At 39.9% G+C, this 23,689-nt stretch overlaps 1 pseudogene; it reads right to left on the bottom strand.

The window, feature by feature from the left end:
* Positions 1–6,638: 6,638 nt before the first annotated feature.
* On the bottom strand, positions 6,639–7,372 carry LOC118651856 (annotated as a pseudogene).
* Between the last annotated feature and the right edge of the window lie 16,317 nt (positions 7,373–23,689).

A 23,689-nucleotide genomic window follows, 5' to 3' on the forward strand; every position in this document is an offset into this window, starting at 1 on the left:
ATTAATAAAATAAAATAGTTCAGTATTCTTGACTTAAAACATCTATTTTTTCCTACTGTTAGATATTTTAAATGCTCTCAATGACCATTACTTCATGTCTTTTCTATGTTCAATACTCTCCTTTAAGTAGTTTTTACCAAGCATTAAGTTGGAAATAGCCTACTCTACACTTTTATTGTACATCTACTCTACATTTTTACTGTATGCATTTATAGATAATAATAGATATGTGGAGAGTTAAGGAGATAAAGACAGGAAACAACTATTCATTGAATAAATACTAATATATTAATAATAGTAACACTTCCATTGATTATTTTCTACTCTGTGGCAAGAACAGTATATCATCTCACATGCTTGATATGGACAGAGTGCTAAGTAGATATGTAATACAAGAAACCTGTGAGGTAGGTTTTATGGTCTCCATTGTGAAGGACAGCAAACTATGATATAAATAAGCTGAGTGCCCTACCCCAGGCATCAGGGTTAATTGGTGCCTGAGAGAACATTTGAACTCTAGTCTGTATATTCCAGTATGTGCAGCTTCTTACTTGCGCCTCGGGTATAGAGAGTGATGAGTTTACATTTGCCCTTTGAATAAATGGGAGAATGATTAAATGCCCCCTTCAGTAAGTGGCAAGAAGATATATCTTTCCAGCAAATGCAAATTTCCGATCAGATGATTTCTAAATCAGATGATAATTTAATATTGTTTTTAAAAAGTTCCCCAACCAAAGCAGCTGGGGAGCCTGAAATGCTCTCACCAAGTGGAAATGTCTGTGAAGGTTCGTGCAGCGTGTCACACACGATGCTTTATAGCTTCCATCCATTCACTGGAGCAGAACCATACTCTTAGCTCATGTGTAATTAATTGATAAATTAATGTCCAGAAGCCTGTAAATTCCAGAATCTGAATGGAACAATTAAACTTTTCAGGCATTGAAGAGATGGGGCTGATTTTTCATTTTAATAATTTTCACTAATAATTTTCACTCCAGATTAGTTTTCCCACTGAATAAATGGTTCATCAAAGAAGCCAGATTTCCAAAGTTAAAACCAGAAGACACTGTTTCTCCCATATCTTAAAATTACAAAATAATTTAAACATACAAAAAAAGTACAAAAAGTGGTATAGCACTAATGTAACTATTGATTTTAAAAATTCAGCTCATGTTAAACTTTACCATACTTAATTAAAACTCTATTAAGTGGCTTCATCAAAGTATAACTTACATAAGAATGAATTAATCAATTAATCAATTTTAAGTATAACTTTAGATAAGTTTCAACAAATATATACTAGTACTACTGTGTATTACCATCACGATCCTGATATAAAACATTTCTATTACCCCCCAAAATGGTCCCTCATTCCTTCTGCAGCCAATTCCCTTCCACCTCATAGCTCTTAGTAACTACTAACCTGCTTTAAATGAAAGGGTGAGTCATGGACCAGAAGGAAATATATGCAAAAATATATATCTGATAAAGGATTAGTACCTAAAATATATAAAGAACACTTACAATTCAATAAGACAACACATTGGGGAGGAGGGTAGAATGAGCAAAAGATTTGAACAAGCAGTTTCCCAAAGGAGATACACAAATAGAAAATGAAGACCTAGCTAGTTTTCTTAGTGGTTGCAGGGGTGGGCAAACTTTTTGACTCGAGGGCCACAATGGGTTCTTAAACTGGACCTGAGGGCCGGAACAAAAGCATGGATGGAGTGTTTGTGTGAACTAATATAAATTCAAAGTAAACATCATTACATAAAAGGGTACGGTCTTTTTTGTTTTTTTTTAGTTTTATTCATTTCAAATGGCCCAGATCCGGCCCGCGGGCCGTAGTTTGCCCACGGCTGGGTTAGAGTGTCACTGAAGGGTCACAGGTTCAATTCCAGTCAAGGGCATGTACCTCGGTTGCAATCTTGACTCCCCGACCCCAGTTGGAGTGTGTGTGGAAGGCAACCAATTGCTGTGTCTCTCTCACATCTATGTTTCTCTCCCTGTCTCTCCCCATCCCTTCCACTCTCTCTAAAAAAAAAAAAAATAAATCAATGCAGAAAAAATCCTCTGGTGGGATTAACAACAACATAAAAAGATATTGAACATCACTAGTATTAGACAAATGCCTGTTAAAACTGCATACACTCTATTAGTGATAGAATAGCTAAATTAAAATGTCTAACTATGGGGCCCTGTCTAGAGTGCACTGGATGTTCAAGGTCACTCTGAGCATGTGAATCCTAATCAGGATTTCAAGGCCAAGTTGCCATAGGCAGGTGAAAGGACACAGCAGTTTCATATATACACTGTGCAGGTGTGCCTTTCTGTAGCCCAAAATACTGAGGTCATTATTTGGCATAAAGCCTCTTTTTGTTTGAGCTTCTTTGAACTTGTATATAAATTGCCACTGACCAGCCTGTTGTGTGCAGCTGCTTGGGATGACTTCTGTATTTGCTACTGTATCAGCAAGGACTGTTTTGCTGGTCTATTTTGTCTGATGGCTCCTTAGTAGAAATGGCTACTGCAATAAAGACTCTTTTATATACCCACAACTTCTCATGTCTTCTCCATCTTCTAATGCCCAGCATCCAAGGAGGTCCAGTCCCTTGGCAGAGGGACTCAGACCCAAGAGTTAGCATAGTGAAGCAGGGTAAAGGAGTGAGTACTCCCACAATTACTGCAGCGAGCAGGGTCAAGGAGAAACTTACTTCAGCAATTGGTGCAGCGAGCAGGGTTCAGGAGTATGTGTGGACTCAGGAGTGAGTGCTCCCTGACAATACCAACCACTACATAAACATGGAACGACTGTAACAGGCTATGGCAGAAAGGAAGAATTTTGCAGTCACTTCAAAAAGTCTATCTGTATTTTCATAAAGTTAACCTTATTATAAAACCCAGAAATCCCACTCCTGACAAAAGAACTAAAAGCATACCCCCACATACACTTTCACTTTAGAGTTCATAGCAATTTTTTCAAATCTATTTATAAAAAAATAAACACATTGTAGATGCAAATAAAGGCAATTCCCTTATATGTTCTGTTCCTTTTTCAGAGTTAACCACTGTTCTGAAGTTGGTATGTTCCCCTCTTATACAGGAATGTATTCTATTACTGCACATGCATGTTTCCATGAAAAAAAAAATGAAGGGGTTTTTCTGTGTGTTTTAGAAAAAAAAGTATCTAAATCATATAACTTTGGGTATAGTCTTTTACAGTTTGCTTTACTTATGCAACAGCATCATTTTTAGATTTACCTATATTTATAATGTAACTCTAGTTCACCAACCTTATTACTATACAGTAATTAATGTCATAAATATATGATATTACCAATTTTTCTGTTAATGAACATTTATGTTGTTGGAAAATTCATAGCTATTATAAACTAGAGGCCTGATTCATGAAATCTGTACAAGAGTAGGCCTTCCTTCCCCTGGTTTCCAGCACTGGCCTCCCTCTGGCACCCAGGACCCAGGTTTCCCTCGCAGTCCCAGCTTAATCTGGAAGGATGTCCAGTCTAATTAGCATATTATGCTTTTTATTATTATAGATGCTTCAGTGTGTGAGTATTGAATTCAATGTATTTTCTTGTCCACATGTTTGTCTCTTGAAAAACATGTAAGTTAGAGGATGTGCATATATTCAAAGCTATTAAATTTTATAACATTTCTCTCTACTGTGATTATGCTGGATATTTTCCAACTGCCCTTCTTGACATTGTCCATCTTTTTCCACACTGTTCTGTGGCTCAGGAGATTAACTTTTATGAGCTGTACCAACTTGGCTCCCATGACCTTATATTTCTATTAGATTTGTCCAATGGACAGTAGCAGGAAGAGTTTAGAAAGTAGAACTTTGGGGAAAGTAAACTGCCAACGTGGTTAGGTGTGGTTTATTATTCCCTACATTCTTCTATGAAGGTCATAACTTCAGCTGGTGTTTCTTTTCTGAAAAGACAGCTCTTCAGCTATTTAGGTCCTCACCCTTCAGGCTTAATTAAGTAAGTTACAGCCTTCTACTGTTACTAACCCCATAGTGCTTCTCCATCCCTTGTCAATTTCCCTTAACTCTTATAGCTTCAAAATATTCCCTTCTTTAAACTCTTGTCGGTTACTGTTTTTGAGTATGCCATCTGTTTGTTGCTGGGACCCTGATGAATACAATGGTTTTCCAATTTACATATCCACATATGGAGAATTCCTGTTTTATTGTTGCCAATACTTGATATTAACAGATTTCTTTATTTCTGCCAATTGGATGAGTGTAAAATGAAAACTATGATTATGCTGATTTAAATTCCCTGATTTGTAGGAGTAGCTTTTCACATTTACATTGGCTATTTAGATTTTTTCTTCACCTTCATTGTACATGTTTTTAATATTTTATCTCTAATCCATCTGTAGGAATTATGTATATGTCTTGAAAACTAATGCTGTCAATTATGAGTGTTGCAAATATCTTTTCATATTTTAAAAACTTTATGATATCTAAGTGCAGAAATTTTTGAATGAAATCTAATTCATCAATATTTATGACATTACGGTTTTTGGCTTGCTTCAGAAATTTTCCATGTTTTTGTATCATTAAATTATCTTCCTACTTCTCCTTCTAAATAAAAAAAAAAAAACAATTTCCTCTTAGGTATTTAATATACGTGGAGTTTACTTTTATTTCTAGTATGTTGATATAATATTATTATCTTCCATATGTATAGTCAATTGTCCTAACATTTTTCAATGAACAGCCTATCCATTCCTCATTGAATTATAATGACACATTTGTCATTTAATAACATTCTTATATGCATTAGTCTGTTTCTACGCTTCATATTTTGTACTATTTTTATATTTGTCTGACACTCCACCAATATCAGTAAGTATAAATCATTCTAGCTGTATAGATTTTTCATAGCAGATCTCCCATTTTATTTTTCCTAAAATTGTTTTGATCACATTTGGCCATTCATTTTTTAAAAATGCATCTCATTATTTATTTAGATACTTAAGCTTTCACAATAGATTTTTACAAGCTGGTGAACACTGACAAATTATTTCTCCCACAGAACTATAACCACACATTCCAAGATAGTATAAATATATGGTTGAACTAGGTTGAATATAAAATTGAATACTAGCACTAATACACATCACCATTTTATCAATTACATAATAAAATAAATTATCAAGTATTCAAATATTAAATTACATAGCTCAAAAGGTATATAAAATATTAGATGTCTGCTCAATTTATCAGCAGAAACTGACTTTTTTTTGCAAGAGAGAGTGAGAAGGAAAAATCACACTTTCAACAAAAATAAGTTGGTAAACAACTACAGAAAGTATGAAAAAAATGCAAGAATTTCAGAAATTTTAAGATTAAGAATTGTTTAGATACTGCAAAGCATCTCCACCTTAAAAAAATATTTACTAAAGAGCATATTCTACATGTTCCACACAAGACAAAGGCAACATTATACTAAAAATACTTAATATCCTCCTCCCACTCTTTTCTCAGGCCCTCCCTGTAAGTTGCATCTGAAGTGCAAACATTGAAATTAACTGTAAGGCTTTTTGTCTGGAGACATCAAAGTCATGTGCTTCTGTACAATGCAGATTTTCAAAATGGAGGTTTTCCATATCAGCACAAAATGAGATTTATAGAAAGACATTAAATAGTCACTCAGACTTGGTATAGAAATTAAAAAGTTGAGCAAACCTGATGTATACTTACATTAATGTGGGAGATCTAAACATAAATGAACAGGTAATAACTATATAGGCCCTACTTTCTGTGTTTGAAATCACTGAAGGGATAACCCACACATCAGGTCCAGAATGTTCATAGTTCCTGGGATTTTAGTTCTGTGTGATACTAAAAATATATAAGTACTAGAGGCCTGGTGCACAAAATTCGTGCACGGGACGGGGGGTGGGGGGAGTGAGTCCCTCAGCCCAGCATACACCCTCTCCAATCCAGGACCCCTCGGGGGATGTCTGACTGCCGGTTTAGGCCAGATCCCACAGATGGGGCCCAACCCGGCAGTAGGACATCCCTCTCGCAATCCGGGACCGCTGGCTCCTAACCGCTTGCCTGTCTACTGGCTTGATCACTGCCTAACCGCTCCCCTGCCAGCCTGATGGCCCCCAACTGCCCTACCCTGCTGGCCTCATGTCCCCTAACCACCTCTGCCTCAGCCCCCACCACTATGGCTTTGTCTGGAAGGAAGTCAGACAGTTGGAATATATCCGGTCTCCCAGTCTAATTAGCATATTACCCTTAAATTAGTATAGATTGTACTGGGTATTTTGGCACCTAATCTTTCTAATATCTTATATGCTGATAAAATTCTGGCATGGGATTAGATTTAAACACATAACTCAATACTGCATGATTTCAGGAAAAATCAATTGGTACAAATAATAAGCACTTTTTAAATGATGAACAGTAAGAATCTTTTGCTAAGTGTCAAAATTGGTTGATCATAACCCAAACATAGAGGTTGAAATTCGCTCAAGCTTGTGGCCTGATAAAACTTCTTTTCAATACTCCTGTAGAAGTTTCATTAGCCTGTATGACAAATTTGGTCCTGTCTCAAGTTCCACTTCCAAAGCAATGGCATCAAGCACCCATTTTATTGAATGCAACAGTTATTTCTATGGCCATTGGAGTCTTTGAAACACAACCACATTTTAGGAGAATACTTCTCCAAATACAAAAGTTGCTTGTTATTAAGAGCTCCATGCTGATTTTGTCTGATGAACTATACTGCATCTTCATATTTCATTCCAACTTTGATTAATGCTAGAGCAACAAGCACTGGAGCTCAAGGCCTGCAACACAATGAACAGCAATACAATCCAGTTTCTTCACAAAATTTAATTTTTTAAAAAAATACATTTTTATTGATTTCAAAGAGGGAGATAGAGAGATAGGAAACATCAATGATGAGAGAAAATCATTGATCGGCTGCCTCCTGCACACCCCACACTGGGGATTGAGCCTGCAACCCAGACAAGTGCCTTTGACCCAAATCGAACCTGGGACCCTTCAGTCCACAGGCTGATGGCCTATCCCCTGAGTCAAACTGGCTAGGACCAGAAAACTTAATGTTTACAAGACTTAACCAGTCATCAACAGTCTGGTTGGATGGTGGTGCACCATTATCAAAAGGCCAATCAAGAACATGGATGCCTTCTTAATCCACAAGAGTAGTGTCATAAATTGCTTCACATACTCATATATTGCAGTAACCCCATATTCCTCAAGTTCCTCTATAAATCTGTTTAAGGTTGGATTGTGTGTAATGGGAAATCTCATGTTCTTGTGTGGCACTTCCACAGAAGCTGGGTGGTTCGTTCAAGCCATGTTACTTAAAACACACTCAATAGGGTTATGAAATAACTTAAAAATTGAATACAGAAATGATGCAAAGAGATTCCAAATGGTGGCAGAGTAAATGGAAGCTACACTGACACTCTCCCAGGAACAAAATGGAATTACAACTAAAATATAGAAAAACCATCCTGAATAATCAACTGAAGACTAGCTGGAGAGAACCATCATAACCAAGGATGGAAAGTGGAGACCAGATGGAATCTGGTAGAAAGGGCGGAGGCACAAAGGGGCTGGCTGGGCTCCGACAGACAGCAGCTGAAGTTCTGGAGAGATATTTCAGCTGTGGGGGCTCCTACTGATAACTCTGGGGTCGAAACCCCAAGCTGGTCTCCCAGTCCAGAGCATCAGAACTGAGAAAAGTGCCCATATAACATCTGGATGTGAAAAACAGTGGGGTTTCTGTCTGTTTGGGAGAAACTTCTGGAAAGACAGACACCCTCTTGAAGGGCCAATGTACAAAATTTCATATGCAGCTACTCACTTTGGGCTCTGGCAGAGGGAGGGCATAGTGGACTAGAGTTCTGTAAGGAGGATCCAGGGTTGTGGGCTCTAGGGATAAAGCTCTGAGTGCAGTCACCTGGATTCTTATGCTGAATCATTCCCCCATACTGCAGAGGACATCTTTCTCAAGCAGAACTTAATAATCCAGGCAGCTATTGCCTGGGGTGGGGGGAAACGGAAGGGGAAGCAATTTCCTCACCCTGTTGGAAAACCTTTCACCCCACCATATGGAGTTTATGCCTTCCTATAGCCTACAACCTGAGGTTCAGTAAGGGACTGAGAATAGCAATCAGTCTGCAGGCAGAGCTGTATCTCTGGGGCCTTTGAGTCTTTGCCTGATCTGTTTCTGGACCTGGGGCTAGAAAAGCAGACCTTCGTGTATATCTTGGTCCTGTCAAAGCACACCCAGCCCCAGGAGAGGGAGCCACAAGCTGTGCATTGCTGATAGCTCCAACCAGGGTACTCAGGGCCAGTCACACAGTTTCTCCCATTGTTCTGCACCAGGGACCCTCCAAAAAGACTGGGAGTCTTTAGGGTTTTCTATGTGTAATATCATGTCATCTATGAATACTGACAGTTTTATTTCCTCCTTTCCAATTTGGATGCCTTTTATGTTTTCTTCTTGTCTTATTGCTGTGGATAGGACTTCCAGTACTATGTTGAATAAGAGTAGTTCTTAGGAGAAATGGTTTTAGTTTCGACCATTGAGTATGATTTTGGATATAGATTTATTATATATATGGTCTTTATCATGTTGAGGTATGATTCCTCTGTTCCTACTTTGCTGAAAGTTTTCATTAAAAATGGATGAGATAGAGGAAGGTATAAACAAGTGAAAGAATATACCATGTTCAAAGATTGGTAAAATTAACATAATTAAGATGTCCAGACTACCCAAAGCAACCTATAGATTCAATGCAATCTCTATTAAAATACAATGACATATTACACAGATCTAGAACAAATAATTCAGACATTTATTTGGAACCAAAAAAAGACCCCAAATAGCCACACCAATCTTGAGAAAGATCAAAGTTGGAGGGATCTCAATACCAGATATAAAGTTATACTACAAAGCCACTGTAATCAAAACAGCCTGGTACTGGCACAGGAACAGGCATGTAGATCAATGGAACAGAACAGAGAACCCAGAAATCTACCCAAGCCATTATGCTTAATTATATTTGACAAAGGAGGCAAGAACATACAATGGAGTCAAGATGGTCTCTTCAATTAATGGTGCTGGGAAAATTAGACACTTACACCATAAAAAGAATAAACTCAAAACAGATAGAAGACTTAAATGTAAATAATGAAATCATAAAAATCCTAGAAGAAACCATAGACAGCAAAATCTCAGACATCTCTTATAGCAATATGTTTGCCGATTCATCTCCTAGGGCAGTGGTTGGCAAACCACAGCTCGCAAGCCACATGTGGCTCTTTGGCCCCTTGAGTGTGACTCTTCCACAAAATACCATGTGCAGGTGTGCACGTACAGTGCAAAGTTGACTTAAAACTTTAAGTAAAGTTTATTAGGTTAATTTTAGGGAACACTGTGGAGTGAAAGAAGATGTAGTGTTGAAGACTGAGAAAGGTATGTTGAGATGGTTTGGACATATAAAGAAGATGAACGAAAGGAGATAGATGAAACAAGTATACAAGACGAGTGTGGATGGGAGAGTTGGAAGGGGTCGACCTCAGCGAACATACCTCAATCAGATTGAGGACATTTTTAGCAACGGCCAGCTTAGGAGTACCCTAATTAAGTTAATAACAATGTACTTAACTATATAGTTTAAGTTTAAAAAATTTGGCTCTCAAAAGAAATTTCAATCGTTGTACTGTTGATATTTGGCTCTGTTGGCTACTGAGTTTGCCGACCACTGTCCTAGGGCAAGGGAAACAAATGAGAACATAACGATTGAACTACATCAAAATAAAAAGCTTCTGCACAGCAAAAGAAACCATCATCAAAATGAAAAAGGAGCCCACTGAATGGGGGAACATATGTACCAATGACACATCTGATAAGAGGTTAATATCTAAAATATATAAGGCACTCATACGACTTAATAAAATGAAAACAAAATAATCCAATTTAAAAAATGGACAAAGGCCCTAAATAGACACTTCTTCAAAGTGGCATATAGATGGCCAAGAGGCATATGAAAAAAAGCTCCAAGTCACTACTCATCAGAGAGATGCAAATTAAAATAACAATGAGATATCACCTCACACCTGCCAGAATGGCTACCATCAACAAATGACAAGTGCTGGTGAGGATGTGAAGAAAAGGAAACCCAAGCACACAGCTGGTGGGAAGGCAGACTGATGCAGCCACTATGAAGAACAGTATGGAGTTTCCTCAAAAAATTAAATATGGAACTGCTATTTGACCTAGTAATCACACTTCTAGGAATATAGCCTCAGAAGCCTGAAACACCAATCAGAAAGAATATATGCACCCCTATGTTCAGAGCACTGCAAGTGCCCATCAGTAGATGAGTGAATCAAAAACCTTTGTACAATTACACCATGGAATATTATGCAGCAGTAAAAAAAAAAAAAAATAAGGATCTCCTACCCTTTGAGACAGCATGGAGGGACTTGGAGAGTTTTATGCTAAATGAAATAAGCCAGTTAGAGAAGACAAGTATCACATGATCTCACTCATATGTAAAATTTAATGAACACAATAAATTGATGAACAAAATAGATCCAGAGACATAGAAGCATGGAACATACTGATGAATTTCAGAGTAAAGGTGGGGGTTGTTGGGTGGAGAGAAATTAAGCAAATAACTTATATGAATATATGTATAGTGTGGTGAAGGCCTGGTGGGAGGTGGGAGGTGGGAGGTGGGAGGTGGAGGTGGTCAATGAGGGAAATACAGGGACATCTGTAATACTTTCAACAAAAATACATTTTAAAAAAATAAAGTATGCAAAGAAGCTGAGTCTACTTCAGTATATTTCACTTGAAATTCTCAGGCTTTGAGTATGACTTTGGGAGTAATGAGAAATGAAATGAACCTTCTAACAATAAGCAGCAATTCTTCAATCCAGTATTACTAAAGCAATAGAAAGGAAGTGCACTCAGGTGTACCCCAGGTGAGAACTCTTACAAAATGCTCTGCAGATTTCAATTCAACACTTCTGTGTCCAGGTAAACCACTCATATGGGGGCTTCTTGTTGGTGCAGTAATGAATTTCTATAGTTCACTTGTCTGCATAGAGGTCGTAACTATGCCTGGCAGTAATCTCCACTGCTCTTCAGAAATTCCATACATGTGTGACCAAGAACACCACAGAACTGAGGAACACGTTTACTCATTGAATATTGTTGTCTGATCATGACGCTGGTCTGAGGTGGCGGCACCACAGCACACATAACTGTGGTTGCAGGACAGGGGGCTACAGTGGTCTTGGTGGGGTGGCTTTGCAGAAGGCAGTAGGGACACCAGACTCTACCATGCCTGGTAATTCAGTGTGAATATTACAATAAGCTGACTACACTATCCAAAAAACAAAAATCTTGTTGGAATTTTGACTTGAGTGTATTAAATCTTTAGATTAATCCGGTGAAACTGACTTCTCTATAATATTGATTTTTGCCATCCATTCATGAATAATGTGTTTGCAAGGTGTGTGTGTGTGTGTGTGTGTGTGTGTGTGTGTGTGTGTGTATCCCTCATTTATCTCACAAGTTTAAGAATGTTTTCCATAAAAATCTTGCATGTGTTTTGCTAGATTTATATCTGAGTAGTTTAGATATTTTTGATACATTTTAGGATGAGATCATTATATTATCTAATTGCTGGTACATGGGAATGCTATGTATAAATTTGTTAGTCTGAGATTTAATTCAGGGAACTTTCTGAACACTAATATTAGTAATGATTCAAATATTTTCTTAGATTAATTTATTTATAGATAATATCGTTTGAAACAAATTTTATTTCATCTTTTGCAACCCTTATATTTCTGTTTTTTTTCCTTTTGTCTTATTACACTGTCTACAATAAAAGTTGAATAGTACAAAAGAAGCTATTCCTCTCTTAGCCCTGACATTAAAGAAAGTGCTTCTAATCTCTTACCATTAAGCATGACATTTCTTTAATTCCTATTGTTTAAAGTATTACATATTGTATTACATATGTCTCCTTTTTTCTCCACTGACTTCTCCCCAGCCATACCTATCCCCTAGCACAGTAGTGGGCAAACTTATTAGTCAACAGAGCCAAATATCAACAGTACAACGATTGAAATTTCTTTTGAGAGCCAAATTTTTTAAACTTAAACTATATAGGTAGGTACATTGTTATTAACTTAATTAGGGCACTCCTAAGCTGGCCTTTGCTAAAAATGTCCTCAATTTGATTGAGGTATGTTCGCTGAGGTCGACCCCTTCCAACTCTCCCATCCATACTTGTCTTGTATACTTGTTTCATCTATCTCCTTTTGTTCATCTTCTCTATATGTCCAAACCATCTCAACATACCTTTCTCAATCCTCAACACTACATCTTCTTTCACTCCACAACGTTCCCTAAAATTAACTTAATAAACTTTACTTAAAGTTTTAAGTCAACTTCGCACTGTACCACCCGCACGTGGTATTTTGTGGAAGAGCCACACTCAAGGGGCCACCATTTTTTAATCCACTCATCTGCTGATGGGCACTTAGGCTGTTTCCAAATCTTAGCTATTGTAAATTGTGCTGCTATGAACAAGGGGGTGCATATATCCTTTCTAATCAGTGTTCCTGATTTCTTGGGATATATTCCTAGGAGTGGGATTAATGGGTCAAATGGGAGTTCCATTTTTAATTTTTTGAGTAAACTCCATACTGTTTTCCACAGTGGCTGTACCAGTCTACATTCCCACCAGCAGTGAACAAGGGTTCCTTTTTCTCCATCTCCTCATCAGCACTTGTTATTTGTTGATTTGTTGATGATAGCCATTATGACAAGTGTGAGATGGTATCTCATTGTTGTTTTGATTTGCATCTCTCAGACGATTAGTGACTTTGAGTATGTTTACATATGTCTTATGGCCTTCTGTATGTTCACTTTCAAAAGTGTCTATTTAAGTCATTTGCCCATTTTTTGATTGGATTGTTTATCTTCCTTTTGTTATGTTGTATGGGTTCCCTATAAACTTTGGAGATTAGGTCCTTATAGGTTATATCCTTGGCAAATATGTTCTTCCATGCAGTGAGTTTTCTTGTTGTTTTGTTGATGGTTTCTTTTGCTGTGCAGAAGCTTTTTATTTTGATTTAGTCCCATTTGTTTATTTTATTCTTAGTTTCCATTGCCCCAGGAGCTCTATCGATAAAGATATTGCTATGAAATATGTCTAATATTTTGCTGCCTATGGGTCCTCCTAAGATTTTTATGGTTTCCCATCTTCCATTTAAGTTCTTTATCCATTTTGAGTTTGTTTTTGTGTATGGTGTAAATTGGTGGTCTAATTTCATTTTTTTTTTTGCACGTATCTGTCCAATTTTCCCAACAGCATTTATTGAAGAGACTGTCTTGACTCCATTGTATGCTCTTGCCTCCTTTGCCAAATATTAATTGAGTATAATGGCTTTGGTTGATTTCTGGGTTCTCTGTTCTGTACCATTGGTCTATATGTCTGTTCTTGTGCCAGTACCAGGCAGTTTTCAGGACAGTGGCTTTGTAATATAACTTTATATCTGGTATTGTGATCCCTCCAGCATGACATTTCTTGTAATGTATTGGCAGATACCTTTTTTAAGGTTAAGGAAGTCATTTTCTTTTATAGACAACTATGAATTTTTACTTTAAATTGGGAATAAAATTTTCATGTACTTTCTCTACATCTATTTAATTATTTTTAATTTTTTTATTCAGTTCATATTACAGTGCCAATGAACAATTTTACAGAGATTAAACTATTATTTCATTCATTTGGTACATGTTTCAGTTGTTGTATTTACTGTTCTAATATTTTATTATTTTTTTACCTATGGTAATTTATATATATAAAGAGCCAGGGGCCATCACAACCAAACAGATGACCAAACAGATGACCGAACAGGCTGAGTGAGGTGACCAGGCCGTCAGGGGGGTTAGTGAGGGACAACCAAACAACTGAACAGCAGGCTGTGTGAGGCGACAAGGCCGGCGGGGGTTGGGGGAGGACAGTGAGGGGCAAACAAACAACCAAACATCAGGCTGCGTGGGGTGACCAGGCTGGGTGGGTGGGGGGGAGTGAGGGATGACCAGGCCAGCAGAGGGGGCCAGTGAGGGGTGACCAGGCCAGCAGGAGGGGCATTTGGGGGCCACCAGGCCAGCAGTTGGGGGAAGAGGGACAACCAGGCTGGCAGAGGGAGGCAGTGAAGGGCAACCAGGCCAGCGGGGAGGGAGAGCAGTTGGAGGTGACCAGGTTGGCAGGGGGGTTCAGTTAAGGGCAACCCAGCCAGCAGAGGGGGGCAGTGAGGGGTGACAAGGATGGCAGAGGGGCAGTTGGGGGCGACCAGGACAGCAGGGGTAGCAGTTGGGGGCAACCAGGCCTGCAGGGGGGCAGTAAGGGCGTCCAGGCTGGCAGGGGGCAGTAAGGGGTAACCAGGATGGCAGGGGAGCAGTTGGGGGCGACCAGGCCAGCAGGCAGAGGCGGTTAGGGGTGATCAGGCTGGCAGGGGGGCCAGTAGGGGCGATCAGGCAGGCAAGCAGGTCAGCAGTTAGGAGCCAGCAGTCCCAGATTGTGAGAGAGATGTCTGACTGCCATTTTAGCCCCATACTCAGGATCAGGCCTAAACCGGCAGTCAGATATCCCCCAAAGGTTCCCGGATTGGAGAGGGTGCAGGCTGGGCTGAGAGGACTCACTCCCCATGCACAAATTTTGTGCAACAGGCCTCTAGTAACATAATAAAAATATTGGCTCACAATTTCCCTTTCTTATGTTGCCCTACCCATGTTTGGTAATGTATAGTTCTGATGGGGTGTGGAGTATAGGATTTCTTATATGATTTTTTGTTTGGAAGCTTTATGTATTTAACTATAGTTATATATTTGTTTTAATTTATCAGCATAAGATATTTTCATCAATATATGATTCATGTCTTTCATTAATTCTGGAAAATTTCTTGCCATTATATCTTAGATTAGAATATTGTCTTATACATTTTTTCTCTTCTCCTTCAGAACTCCAATCTGGTTATTATCATTCTATTCCCCATGCCTTTTGAAGCTTCATATGCCCCATATCTTTATCTGTGCACTGACTTATAGTTAATTTTTCAGGTCAATTTTCCAGTTCATTACTTTTCCATTCAATTGTGTCAAATATGCTATTTAAAACTTTTTTTTATGTCATTCAATGACTTTTTAAAAAATTTTCTTGAAGTTATGTTTTAAAATTCTGTTTATACATTATTTTCATGGTATTATGTTCATTATTTATCATATTTATTTTATTTTCCCCCCTCACTGCTTGTTGACATGGTTAGATTCTTATTTCATGCAGCTGTTTTTCAAGGCAGGCTCATAGAAAAATCTTTTTTATAGCATTCTTATGGAGTTATATTATTATCATAACATTATCAGGGGTATTATTAATAAGGATCTTTTTGTTTATTTCATAAGTCTGAACTTCTACACCAAATGTCTTGTGGGTAGTACAAAAATTGATTTTGAAAATATTTGTTGAGCCTCCTTGTTGTTTCAACATCTCACAAAACTCCAGCTCTGGTCCAGTGGGGAGGATCTCTCTAATCTTCTTTCATTAAGAAGACAGCTCTTCCAAAGTCATGGCCTTATACAGGGGCACCATTTTTGTCCCCTTTCCTTGCATATGTCCATTGCCAGGCCTTTGACCCTGCATGAGCAATAAAATCTCAGGCCCTGGCATTTGGGCCTGAAATTGAGCCTAATATCCTGAAAGCTAACTCAGTGTGGGTTTATTTCTCAGGCTTTGAGTTTCTTCCTTGCTTCTAGAAACTGAAGCTTTCCATTATTCCTTTCAAGACCAAATAGATAGCCCTAACTGGTTTGGCTCAGTGGATAGAGCGTCAGCTTGCGGACTGAAGGGTCCCAGGTTTGATTCCGGTCAAGGGCATGTACCTTGGTTACGGGCATATCCCCAGTAGGGAGTGTGCAGGTGCAGGAAGCAGCTGATCGATGTTTCTCTTTCGTCGATGTTTCTAACTCTCTATCCCTCTCCCTTCCTCTCTGTAAAAAATCAATAAAATATATTTTTATAAAGACTAAATGATGATAAATAGATAGAAGAAAGATAGATGGATGACATATGCAGTGTATATGTTAAAGGCACAGACAGTGAGTACACTTTATCCTATTCTGGCATACTGCTGGAACCAGATGTCTGCAGCGCTTCTATCCTCAACTGTCTTCCCTCGCTCTTTTCATTTGTAACCTGTCAGGTGTACCTGGGCATTTTTACCACTACAAAGGCAGTGTGGTGAAGGCCCTGAATAATAAAGATAGGGACTACAAAGCACATGCTTACATCTGCTTTACACAAGTTAAGAAGAGGCTGATTCACAACAGAGACCAACACAACTTTGCTGCTTTATTGAAACCTTTGGCACGTCCTAGCCTTCTCTACTGTCCTTAACAATAGGCCAACAAGTCAAGTAGCTTTGGCTCTGCCCTAATGCAACCCGAAGCAGGATGTCCCGGAGTACTCTTAAAATGGTCTGTAAAAATGTCAGCTATGTTTTGAATACTCATAGGATTAAGGTTGTTTGGCTGAATTTCAAAATGTATTTTAGATTTTAAAGTATGTTTTCATAAGGAAATAAACACAATTCAATTACATTTCAAATCTTGATTTATTTTTATCAAGTACACTTCACTTATCCTAAGCTTGTTCTATTTTTCACTCATTTGTATTAGGAACCCAACACAGAGGAAACTGGCATTGCTTCAGATGTCTTTGTCTGTCAGTGGGAAAACAGTCAGCAGGATATTCAAAGGGCATCAACAATTTCTGAAGCACCAAAAGGGACTTTTGTAATGATTTTAAATTTTCTACAGATTTTCCCTTAATGGTTGTAAATATGCTTAAAAAACCATGTGAATTGTATCACAGTAGTTCAGGGGGAATGTTTGCTTATTTGTCAGCTGTGATATTCCTATAAACAATAGGTCCCCATGAGAAAGCCAGATTCCCAAAGTGGTTGACTAATAGTTTGTTGTATTTGCCAAATTGGAGAGTTTGGCAATGTTATAGTCCTCTCTCTGATGGGAACTATTTCTTCCTTCTAACATAATGAAATTATTTCAGAGTTATAAGTAAAATCAACAACAAGGGGCTTGCTTTGGGCATCACAGTTTAAGAGACTTTTGGGTCCTGTGTCTTTATTATGTTGCTGGGTCCTGTATTTATTGCCTACTGAGTTAAAAATCTATGGTTAAAGCTCACTCAACATAAAAGAATCAGAGGAAAACAGAAGAATGTAAGGATCCTACTAGGGACATTTGCCTACACATGACACCGTTGATTTTCTTGGTTTCATTAAAATATTACTAGCTTTATATTTCCTCTTGATGGATATCTAAGCATATTCAATTTGGGGTTAGATGGGATGATGTTAATTATTAAATAGTGTTTTTTAAGAACAAGACCCTAGTTTAGACACTTTCACAAGCAATGTGTTATTTAATACCAACATACTCCTTTTGCAGGAGTATGAAGAAAACATCAATCCAAAGCCATTACTTTTATGGCCAATTCCATTATCTCTTCTCTTATAATTTGCCTGCACTTCTTCTTTGCCTCTCATCCCTTAATTCTAAAGTCCTCATTCACACCTTGGTTGGAACACACACATCAAGTGGCTTTGACACTCCGGTGCAATTACCAGTGATGCATTTGCCTCGATGCAAATGTCAGAATACAGCAGCAGAAAGGTTACCTCCCTGCACTGCGGGCATAATCACTCTGCAAAGTGCCAGCACTCTGTTCACACCATGTTCCTTCAGAGCAGATTCAGAGAGGTTTCTCGCATCAGTCACAGAAACGGACCCCTCAATCTGTGTCTCCTGGGACAGTCACACTAATTGCCAATTCCAGATTTTGTTTTCTCTGGATGCTCAGGAAGGAAACTCACCCGTGGAAACCTGGGGAGAGGTCTGACTTTGCAGGACCCATTATAGAAGGGTTTTCACGTCCTGTCTGGTAAAGAGTGGGCAGTCATCTCAGTGGTGTGCCAGGGGGAAAGTGCCAACTGGATTCGTTATGAATGTCTGGGATCCCTATCTCTTCCAGCCTCTGAAGAACTCATCTCTTTGTCCCTGTCTTGAATGATCCCATTAAGGAGAAGAACAGGTGAGGGAAGAGGCACTTCTGGGAGCTCTGGAAGAGAGTGGGAGGCAGGGAAACAGAGAGGAAGAGGGAGGAGATGCTGGAGAGCAGTGTTTCAGCCCGGGTTGTGGTTGCTGTGATCGTTCCTTTCACCGTTTTGAGGAGGAGGTAGGCACACACATGCTGGCTCTCTCTCCAGCGCAGCTGGGGCCTTTATGAAATCACTGCAGAGGCAGGGGCGGCAGGCACTATTTTTATCTCCAAATTGATTCAGCTGCAGTCGCTGCTCTGCCTCTGACTTCACTGCTGCGGGCCCTCCCCCTAGCTGTCCCCACTCACTGCTTCCGCCTGATTTGGAGACTTATCTTCAGCGCCAAGCTACTCCCCTCCCTGCGGGCCCTTGCTGGGCCGGGCTCAGGCAGGCCTCCTGCCTGATGCTGGTAGTGGCAGGCGCAGACCAGACTGCAGGCTCTGATAGTTCTCAGATGCGCGGGCCTGGCCAGTGTCTAATTGCTCACCCTCCAATTTCCCCTGCCCTTGGGAACAGGGTTCCACAAAGAAATGTCATCAATTGAAATGCTTTGTGCCTGAACATGTGTCCCATCTAAGGAAGGTTTATGCGTTCAGACGTAATTCTTAAGAAGAAAGGGCATGTACACGCTGGGCTTTTCATCTCCTTCCTCAGCTGATGGGGCCCCTTCCTGAGGCTCCTGGAGAGGCTGACTGGCCTGAAAGGACTGGCAGAGATTTCTCTGTTTGGGGAGGCGAAGAAACGGGGCAGGACATGCCATCGTTGTTTTTGTTTTGTGTGTGATATTTGGAGTTGCCCCTACCTTCCCTTCTCTTCTCCCTGAAATATTGGGAGCTCCTCCAACCCAGATAGTTTTCTAGTTCTATCTCCATCCCCTGTGCCTAGCAAATAGAGTCGGTTCTCAGAAAATTTGTTACAGTGAAATCACTGAGGGTGGGCTTAAGTACAAAAAACAACAACAACAAAACAACAAAAAAATCACAACAACAACAAATTGGATCCACTTAAAAGAGAAGCATAAAGAGAATTTAGTATAACCACCAGGGCTGAGGTAGGCTGCGTGAATGATGCCCCCTGGAGTTTGGCATGCATCCCAGATCACCACCAGATGGAAGAGAAAACAGCTGCATGCCATGCACATATTCCTGAAGAGAAAAACTTCTTGGAGACCCTCAAATCATATCTCATGGGTGACTTTAAACTCGGAGTCTGGGAAGAAGAGCACTGATCAAGCCAACTCACGATTGCTCGATGTTCTCTACATTCTAATTGAGTGGTATGTTAATTAACTTACTGATGCTAAAGTTTCCTGCCTATCCTATATAATCCTATATAATAAAAGGCTAATAAGCAAATCGACCAATCAGGCAGGAGAACGATTAGTCGCTATGACACACACTGACCACCAGGGGGTAGACCAGCCGTGGGCAAACTACGGCCCGCGGGCCGGATCTGGACCATTCAGCTGTTCTATCCGGCCCGCGGAGCCGAAAGAGCGAAGGGTTCTCTTGCTCTCCCCTCTGCTCCTTCACCAGCAGCAGTGTTAACATGGCAACGTTGGGAAACACGGCCGCAGCTCCTTCTTCTGAGTCCAGTTTAAGAACCCATTGTGGCCCTCGAGTCAAAAAGTTTGCCCACCCCTGGGGTAGACGCTTAACGCAGGAGCTGCCCGTGGTGGTCAGTGCCCTCCCACAGGGGGAACGTCGCTCAGCCAGAAGCTCTGAGCCAGGCTCACTGCTGGCAAGTGCAGCAGTGGTGGCAGGAGCCTCTCCCGAGGGGAGCGGGCCTGAGCCATCAGTTGGACATCCACCGAGGACTCCTGGACTGAGAGAGAGCACAGGCTGGGCTGAGGACCCCCCTCCCGAGTGCACAAATTTCGTGCACTGGGTCTCTAGTGAAGATGTAATATGCAAATTGTCGTTATGCCGTGAAATGTAATGACCGACAGCGTAAGGAGGGTTCATAGATCAGCAGGAGGGTGGGGAAGCGAGCTACAAGCCAGTGGTGGAGAGCTACAGGGGGGGTCAGGGCAGCAAGCTATGGTGGGGTTGGGGGGTGGGGGCAGAGGGAGCTACAGGAAGGCGGGGCAGCCAGCTACTGGCTACAAGCGGGTGGCAGAGAGCTATAGGAGGGGGCAGGGCAGCAAGCTATAGGGGGGCGGGGGGAGGGGGGAGCTACAGGAGGGTGGCAGCGAGCTACTGGCACACAGATTTGTGCACAGGGCTACTAGTAAAACTATAAAAATTATAACTATTTCTCATAATTGTTGAGGGGATTCAGTGTCAGATGGATAGAGCATGTGGTGAGTGTCTAAGACATATACTAGTTTCATGTACCAGAAGATAGGTACATGTGTTTTATTTTTTTTTTAATATATTTGATTGATATTTTACAGAGAGGAAGGGAGATGGATAGAGAGCTAGAAACATCAATGAGAGAGAAACATCGATCAGCTGCCTCCTGCACAACCCCTACTGGGGATGTGCCCGCAACCAAGGTACATGCCCTTGACTGGAATCAAACGTGGGACCCTTTAGTCTGCAGGCTGACACTCTGTCCATTGAGCCAAACCGGTTAGGGCAGGTACATGTGTTTTAAATGTACGTGGAACCAAAAGTGCTATTCTGGTTCCAGATCAGGAGCCAGGAAGAATGTTTATAAGACTGCCATAAAGTCTCCATTCCAGGTCCCCAGGAATTACCATTCCTCTCTTAAAAGAAAAACAAAAAAGTTTTTCCTGCTTCCTGGTGAGAGACAGTAAATTCGCTGATAGAATATTGCCTATCGGCATAGTTGTGGACTGCCCTGTAGCCTCTGAGAGCAGATTTATATGGGTTTAGTCAGGTGCAAATCCTACTGTAAAGGTAAACTTTGATTTTTGTTATTGGAAGCAATGCATTGCTTCAGGCCTAAGCGCCTGTCTTTTGCTCTTTTTCTAGACCCCAATAAATGAAGCACATTACGATGGGCTCATTCCCAATATGTTATTGCCCCTTTTGTACAGGTTTGCGATGTATTTCAGGCTTTAAAAACCTAGAAGTATTTATAGGGCAGTTTCCTCTTCCGGTTGCTCTATGTAACAATTACAATAGGAATGTCAAGAAGTCCCAGCTATTTTTTTTTCTCTTGGCATCTGCTATTTGGGGAAAAAGATTTTCTTCTAATTTTCATCAAAGCAGCTGCCTCTCCCGATTTCTTAGGTACCAAAGTAAATAGAAAGAAAATCTTAAACAAGCCAAATCAAGACCACTGTTTTAAAAGGCTTTTAAGAAATAGAGACAGTATTTGAAGTGAGAGAAACAAATGCCTTCTGAAGCTTAAACTAAATCCCCTGAGAGGTGGGGTAAGCAGATACTTTCTTTCTCCCAAAGCACCTCTTGTGCCTCTAAGGATCTCGGTGGTTTAATCTCTTGCTGGCCCCCACTAGCTAAGAAATAAGAAAGAGACACGTTTAAAACTATATTCATCTTCTGTGAGAGGCAGTGGAGAGCTTTGAATGCATTTTTTTTTTTCATCATTCTTTTTCTTGCAGCCCCAATTACTCTGGTACTTCTGAGTTCTGGTCATTGAAGATTCTTTTGAAATAAAGCTTGGGTGGTCACTCCCCACTGAGCCCAGGTTCTACATGGATGAAACAAATGCTTCTTTAGTTAGTATACTGTGTTGTGGAGGGATGGAAGCACTTTTTCAGGTCCAAATGCAACTTCTTATTACATTAAGGGTGAAAAGAAAGGGAAAGGAGAGACAAAGGAGAAGAGAGGTTCATTTAACCTTTCTATAATAATGCTTCCAGTATTCTCCTGCTGTTTTTTTAATGTGCCTTCCATAATCACACTAGCTCCCCGCTCTGAAGCGTACTGGTGGAGGAAGGCCACCTTGCCTCGGGCAAGATAATCTGGCTCCACTGAGCTGAAGGTTAGGGTAAGGTGATTCATCACAGCCTAGATCTTTCCGCTTCTCTTAAATTTCCTGCAGAGATTGCCAGATAGGACGGAATTACACAGCTTTGAATGATTGGGCTCTTGGAGGCCCCCAAATGAAGACAGGGTGTGGCTGGAAAGATGGTTTATTTATGACAAAGAGAATTGCTCAGTGAGAGCTTGAATTCAATGGGAAGGACATGGGGGAAAGTCAAGGAAAAAGAAAAAAAGCATGTTCTTTGCCTGGGTAGCTTTACCTTGGGAATCTTTAAGCTACACTAATTACTTTAAATGTGAAAAGCTGCAAGAAGCCTGACTTTAAAACATTTTTTGTTGTTGATTTTTGAGTAGTTAATTTGACCAAATTATGTGAATACGGAATGAATTACCAAGCTTCCCTCTTGATTTCTAAGTACATTTCTTCATTGTGAGTATGAAAGAAAATTTCAAAACAGCAAGTTCAAGTTCACTGTCTTTCATTAAAAAAGCCACAATCCTTTCTGAGCTGGAATACCCAGCCCAGCCGAAGCTGTGTCATCAGTACCAGTGGCTTTTACACTGATGAGAATTAGCACAGGGAAGGTGATGTCCACAATCCGAGTTGGTTCTAAAGATTGATGAACTCATTACACAACCATCATGGCCTTACAGTGGGCTGTCTACACAAGCAGAAATGTTTGTTACTGGCATGCCACATTTTTCTCTTTAGGGATATAAAATATGATGCAGTCTGATTTCATAATAATTGTGTTTTCCATGATATAAGCATGTTTCCTAAGTAGTGGCTGTCAAAGACCATTTTCATTCACTTCAACCAAAATAATCATAAATATTATGCAGTGGCCATGAAAGAATTAAAAAGTAGTTGAGTTTCCATTTCTCATCTGCAGTAGCCTCTCAATACATTTCACCACAGAATTTTTATAAGAGTAAATTGGACTAAATAACGAGATTAATAAATTAGATCAAATGCATATGAAAATGTCCACCAGTGTCAGGCACTATGTAGGTATTCAATAAATACGTTTTTATTTTATTCTGTGGTTTAGAAAGATTTCAGCCTCATTAGTGAGATCATTTACTGTACAAAACAGATATTTCTGTGGAGAAAGGCTTTGAATAATGGGAAAGAATCTTCCACATAGCACAGCTGTTCTCAACCTTCCTAGTGCCGCGAGCCTTTAATACAGTTCCTCATGTTGTGGTGACCCTCAATTTCATTGTTACAAATTGAACATAATTAAAGCATAGTGATTAATAACAAAAACAATATGTAATTATATATGTGTTTTCTGATGGTCTTAGGTGACCCCTGTGAAAGGGTCGTTCGACCCCCAAAGGGGTCTTGACCCACAGGTTGAGAACCGCTGACATAGCAGTACAGTCTCAAGATATATCTAATTTGAGAAAACCATGAAGCTCATTCCTTTTTCCAACAAAGAGAACATGATATCTATTAGTCTTGGGAAGAGTCATATAAAATATTCATGCCTATGAAGACAAGGATACGTGCAATGGAAACTAGGAACAGAAAGAG

The sequence above is a fragment of the Myotis myotis genome, unplaced genomic scaffold (genome assembly GCF_014108235.1).
Source record: "Myotis myotis isolate mMyoMyo1 unplaced genomic scaffold, mMyoMyo1.p scaffold_m19_p_3, whole genome shotgun sequence".
NCBI classification, from domain to species: Eukaryota; Metazoa; Chordata; class Mammalia; order Chiroptera; family Vespertilionidae; genus Myotis; species Myotis myotis.